We start from the raw sequence: 9,104 nt of genomic DNA on the forward strand, positions 1-9,104 counted from the left end.
GAATGGATTCACAGCAAATTGCCTCATTTCCCCCTTTCTCCACAACGTGAATGCAGCAAGCTGCAGTGTTTTCCATGGTGCAGTTCTCCAGTTTGAATATTCAGAGAGCCAGCTCGCACAGCCAGGGTCAGAGGCCATGCTCCAGGGAAGAGCATGTGGAGTAAACACCAGGGGAGAAACATGCCACAGTAAATCACTCAGTTCAAACCAGACACTTCTCAAAACAAGGACCCTCCCTTTAGTTTCCTGTGAGATTATGCCTCAGATAAACATTTTGTGAGGACTGAATCCTCTGGAAGCAAGCAGCCACCCTTCGTTCCACAGTTTGACCCAGGTGGTGTTGAGTTATCCACACTATAGAATCACTGAATCACCATGGTTGGAAAGGACCTCTGAGATCACTGAGTCCAACCATACACACACAAAAAAAAAAACCTTACAGAACGACAGAATCACATGGGGTTGGAAGGGACCTCTGGAGATCATCTACTCCAACACCCCTGCCAAAGCATGTCCACCTAGAACAGGTTGCACAGGAACTTGTCCAGGCAGGTTTTGAATGTCTCCAGAGAAGGAGACTCCACCACCTCCCTGGGCAACCTATTCCAGTGCTCTGCCACCCTTAAAGTAAAAAAGTTCCTCCTTGTGTTTAGGTGGAACTTTTTACATTCAAGTTTGTGTCCATTTCCTCTTGTCCTGTCACTGGGCACCACTGAAAAAAGACCAGCCCCATCCTCTTGACACCCATCCTTTAAGTATTTATAAGCATTGATCAGATCCCCCTTCAGTCTTCTCTTCTTTAGACTAAAAAGACCCAAGTCCCTCAGCCTCTCCTCATAATAGAGATGCTCCAGGCCCCTAATCATCTTTGTAGCCTTACAATCTCGGCCACTAGAGCATGCCCTGAAGTGCCACATCTACACTTTTCTTAAATACTTCCAGGGATGGTGCCTCAACCACCTCCCTGGGCGGGCTGTTCCAGTGCCTGACCACTCTCTCAGTAAAGAAATTCTTCCTAATATCTAATCTAAACCTCCCCTGCCGCAACTTCAGACCATTTCCTTTGGTCCTGTCGTTATTCACTTGGGAGAAGAGGCCAACACCCACCTCTCTACAACCTCTTTCTAGGTGGTTGTAGAGGGCAATGAGGTCCCCCCTCAGCCTCCTCTTCTCCAAACTAAACACGCCCAGTTCCCTCAGCCTCTCCTCATATGACTTGTTCTCTAGACCCCTCACCAGCTTGGTGGCTCTCCTCTGGACATGCTCCAGCAGCTCAATGTCCTTCCTGTAATGAAGGGCCCAGAACCGAACACAGCACTCGAGGTGAGGCCTCACCAGTGCTGAGTACGGAGGCACCATCGCTTCCCTACTCCTTCTGGCTGCGCTCTTCCTGATACAGGCCAGGATGCCATTGGCCTTCTTGGCCACCTGGGCACACTGCTGGCTCATGTTAAGCCAGCTGTCCACCAACACCCCCAGGTCCTTTTCTGCTGGGCAGCTTTCCAGCCACTCTTCCCCCACAGTGGATCACATTGTGCCAGGGGATCATCCCATCATCCTCTCCACTAAGGCTACAAACAGCAATAATCCACAGGTGTTATCAACCACTATGCAGCAGTGCTGGTGCCATTTCCAGTACATCTAGATTAGGATTATGTCATACTTTTTCATAAAGCTATGCCTCTTTCCTTAACCTCTTTTATACCTGCTGAAGACGAGGTTTCAAAGATGTACATATGTGACAATAATACGTTGAGAAAAAGAAAACTAAAATGAAAAGCCTTACTTAGATTTTAATTTTTTCAAAAGCTTTCTGAAGTGTGTAATTTCAGCAACAGGGAAAGAATCTGACAGTCAAAGTTAATAACTTCTCCAATCAGCTGCTGTATTTACCAGGCTACTGGATGTGCAATTATTCCATCTGCATAAAGATTGCTTTAATTTTTAATTTACATATAAGACCATAAAAAGTACAAGATTGACATCACTGGTGATGGAAGGCCTGTAATTTATCCAAAAAAAGGTAAACTGCTTTTACTAAAGGCAAGAGCGATTCAAGGCTCCTCCTTCACACTTGTGATGTCCCTCAGCTTTTGAAAGAGAGGGACCACTTCTAAGATGAGTACATACAAAATGAAAATGAACTACAAGACTACTTGGAAATTAAAGTTTTGCAAGTGTCTTTCCGAATTTTTAAATAAACACTTTCTGAAACCAGCTGTTACTAAGATAGCCAAATTACTCTAAGAAAATCTGGTTAATTTACCAGAGAAATAGGGCAGAAGCTGAGTAGGAAAATATAGGGTCTCCTTTGTGAAGAGCTATTTTACTGAAAACGATTTGAAGCCCTCACCTTTTCCTGTTTCTGAACACAATCATTTTCTGCAAGCAAACAATACACATGAACAGCATGGACAGAGATGGAGAAAATGGAGCAGACACTGGAAGCAAAGCAGACCAACAATGCATGTCGGATGTGAGAATGGACCTGATGAGAGTTTCTACTTTAAACAAGCAAGTTTTTAAGAATGCACAGAAAAGTCAAAATAGCTAGACTCTGAACTTCTTTGTGCAGCTTTCAAATCCCACCAGTTCCCCAGAACATGAATGGTATTTCATTCTGGCTGGGCAGATTGCGTACAGACACCTGCGTATCTTGAGAAATGGCTGATCAAAACTACAAGTCAGTGACATATGTAGTCTGTCTGTAATATGTTCTTCAACTCCCTGTGGCATCTTCTGGACTTCTTTGTGAAGTCATGTCGTCTAGGAGTTTCTTAATAGGGAATCATCTACAAGGCAAAAGAACAGCGAAAAGAACCAAAAGTCTAACCTTAAAAAACAGGTACCAATTGTAAGAGCTGATGATAAATAGATAAAAATTAATAAAGTGAGCAGCAGGTGGATGAAAGCAAAGGTAGTTTACAGCTACAAGCTTAAGTCTATTTCCAGAGGCTCTTTGAAACAGAAACAGCAGAGACATTACTGCTTTCCCCTTCCTTTTCTCTGCAATGTAAAGATGAACTTGATGACTTTGGTAATTTGTGATATTGAGACAAGTCTAGAGTTTCTTAGGCCATCCGCTGAGCAGGGAGGGGACACAGCATGTAGCAATCTACCATGTATTTAGGAAGCTTTAGACAAAAGCATCCACTCTGCAATAGGTGCACTTTATGAGAGACACAATGACCACAATAGTTCATTCACACATCAATGTTGGTTTGTTGCCAAGAAGGAGGTGTTTATGCTGTTGTTTTCAGACTGTACTTCAAGCAAAAAGATACTGTAATCCAGGGCAGGTGAGTCTTGGAAATGTTGATGTCCAAGCTCCGGGCTAGTGTTCTAACTTCATACCAAAGCCTCAGCAGAGATTTTCACAAACAAACAGACTCATGAAGTTAGATTCCTAAATTTGCAGTTAGGAAAGGTATGCAAAAACTTGATTTCTAAAATGCTAAGAAGCCTCCAGAAATGTTGGCAAACATTAAGTTAGGAGAGTCATTTCATTTCTTCCCCGTCAGGTGTTAAGCACCTTTTATTTATTTGAGTTATCCCTCAGCAGGTCACCAATATTACCTTTGCTGCATCTAACCTTAATGGATTTTGACAAAGTTACATTTGACCAAAACCTTTGATTTAAAACCTTCACACAATGAGAACTGGCTGTGTGACAGGACCCAAAGGGTAATGATTAATGGAGCGGGTTCAAGCTGGAGGCCTGTAACCAGTAGTGTCCCCCAGGGGTCAATACTTGGTCCAGTCCTGTTCAACATATTCATCAGTGACCTGGACGAGGGGACCGAGTGTATCCTCAGCAAGTTTGCTGATGATACCAAACTGGGAGGGGTGGCTGACACCCCAGAGGGCCGTGCTGCCATCCAGCGAGACCTGGACAGGCTGGAGAGCTGGGCAAGGAAGAACCTCATGAGGTTCAACAGGGAAAAGTGTAGGGTCCTGCACCTGGGGAAGAAGAACGTCAGGCACCAATACAGGTTAGGTGTGGACCTGCTGGAGTCAAGTTCTGAAGAGAAAGATCTGGGGGTCCTGGTAGACAGCAAAATGACAATGAGCAAGCAGTGTGCTCTTGTGGCCAGGAAGGCCAATGGAATCCTGGGCTGCATAGGGAAGAATGTGGCTGGTAGGTCGAGGGAAGTCATTCTCCCCCTCTACTCTGCACTGGTGAGGCCACAACTGGAATACTGCATCCAGTTCTGGGCTCCCCAATTCAAGAGGGATAGGGAACTACTGGAAAGAGTCCAGCAAAGGGCAACGAGGATGATTCAAGGATTGGAGCATCTCCCTTACGAAGAAAGGCTGAGAGAGCTGGGACTCTTTAGCCTGGAGAAGAGAAGGCTGAGGGGAGACCTTATCAATGCTTATAAGTATGTAAAGGGTGGGTTGAAGGAGGAGGGAGCCAGACTCTTTCCAGTGGTTGCCAGTGAGAGGACAAAGGGCAACGGGCACAAGCTGGAACATAGGAAGTTCCACTCAAATATAAGAAAAAACTTCTTCACAGTGAGGGTGACAGAGCCCTGGAACAGGCTGCCCAGGGAGGTTGTGGAGTCCCCTTCTTTGGAGATTTTCAAGTCTGCAAGACTGCATCCCGCCTGGATGCAGTCCTGAGTAACATGCTCTAACATGCTCTGGGCAATCCTGCTTCAGCAGGGGAGTTGGACTAGATGATCTTTATGGTCCCTTCCAACTCTAAAAATTCAGTGAAATTCAGTGAAATTCAGTGAAATTTGCACAGTAGTTATAAAGCCAGACCAACAATCCATCAGTATAACCCAAGAACTCTTAAAAAGAATGAACATGAATCACTATCAAATGAGAATCAAATAAGAATCATTTCAAAGTCAAGACACAAAGGATTTCTGTAATCTTAGATTGCTTAAGGTCTTAGAGGAAGCCAGTGGCACCAACAGAATGAAAACATCTTTCCTGTCACTGAAGAACAAAGTCCTCCCAGATTCCTCATATAGTCCCCATTTTTAACATGAGATAATGTAATAAATCCTACCCTAGAGAACAGGGGAAAAAAATAAATCCAAGGAGCTTCTTTCTTTATAGTGGGATAAATCAGAACAAAAAGGTGCCCAGGTTTGAAGTTTTCAGAAGGCAAACACAGTTTTTGTAATTGGACCCCTTTTCTCGGGGCGAGTGTCTCATCCAGCTGGGCTCACCGTTCTGCAGCAATCAGAGGAGTGCTCTGCATTCATTCAATATGACATTTCCTCTGTGTATGACTTATTAGTTGCAGCCTACAGCAAAAATAGAAGCTCAGCCTCTACTAAGCACTCTCTTCCAGCTAAGTAGGAGAAGTAGTTTACAGCCTTTTAGCTATAAGTAGATCTGATTTTGACTAGAGAATCAGAACGCAAGAATATCAAATCAAATTGCAGCAGACTGGGTGACATTACTTGAGACCTTACTTCCCAGTACATTTCAGTAATGTACTAAGCATTTGCACAATCCCATCAAGATTAAAACAAATCAGTAGCTGAAGGAGGAATTGAACTCATGGTGTCTAGAAAAAAAACGTCAGAGTTTTTAATTGGGATTTCCATTCTTCTTGTAGTTTCTGCCTAAATGCTTCACGGTCATTGGTATAGCTAAAATAAATGGCATAAAATATAATCAAATAACCTCATATTTCAGACATAATATTTCATATTTCAAAAAGTAAAGGACAAAACATTGCATTCAAAAATACTGGTTTCAGGGAACAGTAAAATAAACCATTGAACTCCAGCAAAAACTAGCTAATAAAGTTGCTGTGATATATTAACTTATAAGGGGGGATATTTTTATCATTTTCTGAGAGGCTATTGATAAATTGTATAGAAGGGTAGTAAAAGAATTGTTGTGTGCAAAAACTACAGCAAATAGGAACAGAGTGCCAGAGATGCAAGAATTTTACTTACTTGCAAAGGTTAGAAAAATTAGAACTAACTACTTTGCTGTGTATGCCCTCCAAACAAGTTAAATGAGGTGGAAATGTAAAGGGAGCTGACCTCTCATGGCTAGCCATTTTAGTTGTCATGTGCTATAACCAGCTGGTGTTTCTCACTGCATGAAATAAAACCCATGGACCTGCTGTGGACAGGTGCCATGCTCCTGAGTCGTAGTGTCATCCCAGGACACCTGGGATTCATTGCCCAGACAGACAACTTCTCTGCCAAGACTTGCAATAGGATGGCAAAGGCAGCTGGGAGCCTGAGCTAATGCTATCAGATCCCACCAGTTTCTTACTGAAATGTGTTCAAATTATGCCATGCTGTTTGTCTACCAGCTCCCCAAGTCACTGACTTCAGAAAGATCTTTGCTGTGTCCTTCCATGCCACATCTCCGTAAGAGGGATTCCAGCATGGCTATTGATCCTTGCCTTGTTCACAGTGAGTCCTTATGCAGAAGTTTCACCCCTCTCCACTCCTTCATACAATTTGAAGGATGCTCTGCATCTAAACAATCTATTCTTCAGTGTCTTTGTAAGAGATCCTTTGAGATCTTTATATACGTGTCCTTCACATGTGACCTTCTCTTATTTGACCTTCTCTCTTATTTGTTCATAGTATAGTACCATGAGAAATAATTCCCTTCCAACTCGTTTTTCTTCCTTTTCAGATTTGAAAAATAGGTCTTCTCAATTTACTTTTGTGATCTTTCAGTCGATGATGAAACATTTTTCAATGGCTTGCAAGCTTCTTTCAGCTCACAATCTGTTTCCACACCACATGGTACACTTCAACATTCACCATGTTACATATTTTCCTCTTTATTTTTACACTGATGGTGCCAAATTTCCAGATTTCACAGAACCTAAAATATGGTACTCTACTCTTAACTCTATGAGCTGTTAACCCACACAAGCAATCCTCATCTCTATCACAGAAATTATGGCTTCTAAACCATATATTTTTCACTTCTTCCAAGTACGTATTTGCAGTTTGCATCCCTAGTTTTATCACTTTGAACTCCTTCTCACTGACCTTCAGTAACCATTTGTGCTGGTTTTGACTAGGATATAGTTAATTTTCTTCAGAGTAGCTAGTATGGGGCTGTTTTGGATCTGTGGTAGAAACAGCGCTGATGACACAGGGATGTTTTCACTATCACTGAGCAGCACTTACACCACGTCAAGGCCTTATCTGCTATTCATACCTCCCAGCCAGCAAGTGGGCTGGGGTTCCACAAGGAGCTGGAAGGGGACACTGCCAGGAAAACTGACCCCAACTGACCAAAGGGATAGTCCATACCATATGACATCATGCTCAGCAATTAAAAGCTGGGGAAGAGGTTGGAGGAGGGGCCACTGTTCAGGGACTGACTGGGCATCAGTCAATTGTTGATAAACGATTGTTCCCATTTGCATCACTTGTCTTTCTTGGGTTTGATTTCTCCCTCTTTGTTATTTTCCTTTTCATTACAATTTTTTTTATTATTGTTGTTATTATCATTATTATTGTTGTTATTGTCATTATTATTGTTGTTGTTATTATTATACTTCAATTACTAAACCACTCTTATCTCAGCCCATGAGTTTCCTCACTTTTACCCTTCCAATTCTCTTCCTCCCATCCTGCTGAGGCAGCAGTGAGTGAGCAGCTGTGTGGTGCATAGTTGCTGGCGGGGTTAGACCAAGACACCACTAGGAGCAACCAACCCTCCAACTTTCTCTGTCTTCCTCTTTAGTTACCTGTCTTTTCAGCAGATGCATAACGTCACCAGCAAAATCCAAGTGATGTATCCTATGTGACATATTCCTTGTCTGCTGTATTTCCATCCTGTTACAGGCAACCAGACTGTTCGCTATCCAGTTCCACATCTAATTCGAAAAACAAAGATGAGAGGTTAATTTCCTCTTTTTGCCTTCCTTTAGTAATCAAGCCTGAGTATTTGCTGCTAAAGATGATACTCTTGTTATTAATTTACATTTTAGCAAGACCATAACTCATTGCATATTCTCAGACACAAGCTCTGTGCTCTTCAAAATCAATACTTTACAGAATTGAAGAAATAAGCTTCTATTAGTCTTTGATATTCCAATCATTTTGCTATAATTTCCTTTAGCATGAATTAAATAAAACCCCACCCATCCACAAGACCTTTCTCACCTGCTTCTATGATCCCTATTGATATTACTATTGAAACTGCCTCATCTGATATTCAAAAGCAAGGAAGAGCTGTGAAGTCCTCATTTTCTCCAGTATTACCCTTCATTGGAAATGATGTATCTACCTTTGAACATTTTTGAGGGTTTTCCAAAGAATAATACAAGGAAGTCAAACACCGCAGTGTGTGGTCTCCACCTTCAGCACCTCTGCAGGGATGCGATCCAATCTGGGAGAAATGTCAGTCCTTATTTTCATTATGGTCTTCTCTTTATTTCCAATTACCTGAAGTTTTCCTAATAAACTAAGCTTACATTCCTAATAAATTTATTATTACCATCAATTATGATGCAGTTACCAGAAGCGGGCAGTGCAGTGACTCATCTTTTTCACTGAGGTTTTTTTATTGCCATTTTTCATGCAAGATCCACAAAACATATTTCCTCTATAAATTCATGTATTTTATATGCACCATTGCTTATACTGGAATCATTAAACTCTGAAAGAAGAGCTACCTGTCCTTGGAGCTGGTCCACATCTAATTGAGACAAAAGACACCACAGAAAAAAGGATGACTGCAGAGAGAAGAATACAAGGTAGACTTCCCCCGTATGGTTTGTTTAGTAATCGTTTGTCTTAAATGGTTTTCTTCAAGCCCAAAATGGCTCCATCCCCTCGAAGAAGATATCCCTCAGTTTCAGTGGCACCACAGAGTTCATATTTTTGAACTTAAATCTATGGTTTCTAGAAGCTTGGAACATCACATGAAGTTTGACAGGTTTTAGGAAATTTTAGTTAGAGTAGACAGGAGAATTGAAACCATTTCATCTCAGGTGAAAAATGAGGAAGTTTAAATCATAGGCTTTGAAAGTACCACATGGGGAAATCTCCAGATATACTCGATTTGACATCTCAATAAAAGAGAACAAGGCATTGCAATGTAAAATGAAGCACATGAAAGAAGGTCAGCACCACTACCTTTCAATTAAACTT

Source organism: Numenius arquata, chromosome 1, assembly GCF_964106895.1.
Source record: "Numenius arquata chromosome 1, bNumArq3.hap1.1, whole genome shotgun sequence".
In the NCBI taxonomy this organism is placed as follows: domain Eukaryota; kingdom Metazoa; phylum Chordata; class Aves; order Charadriiformes; family Scolopacidae; genus Numenius; species Numenius arquata.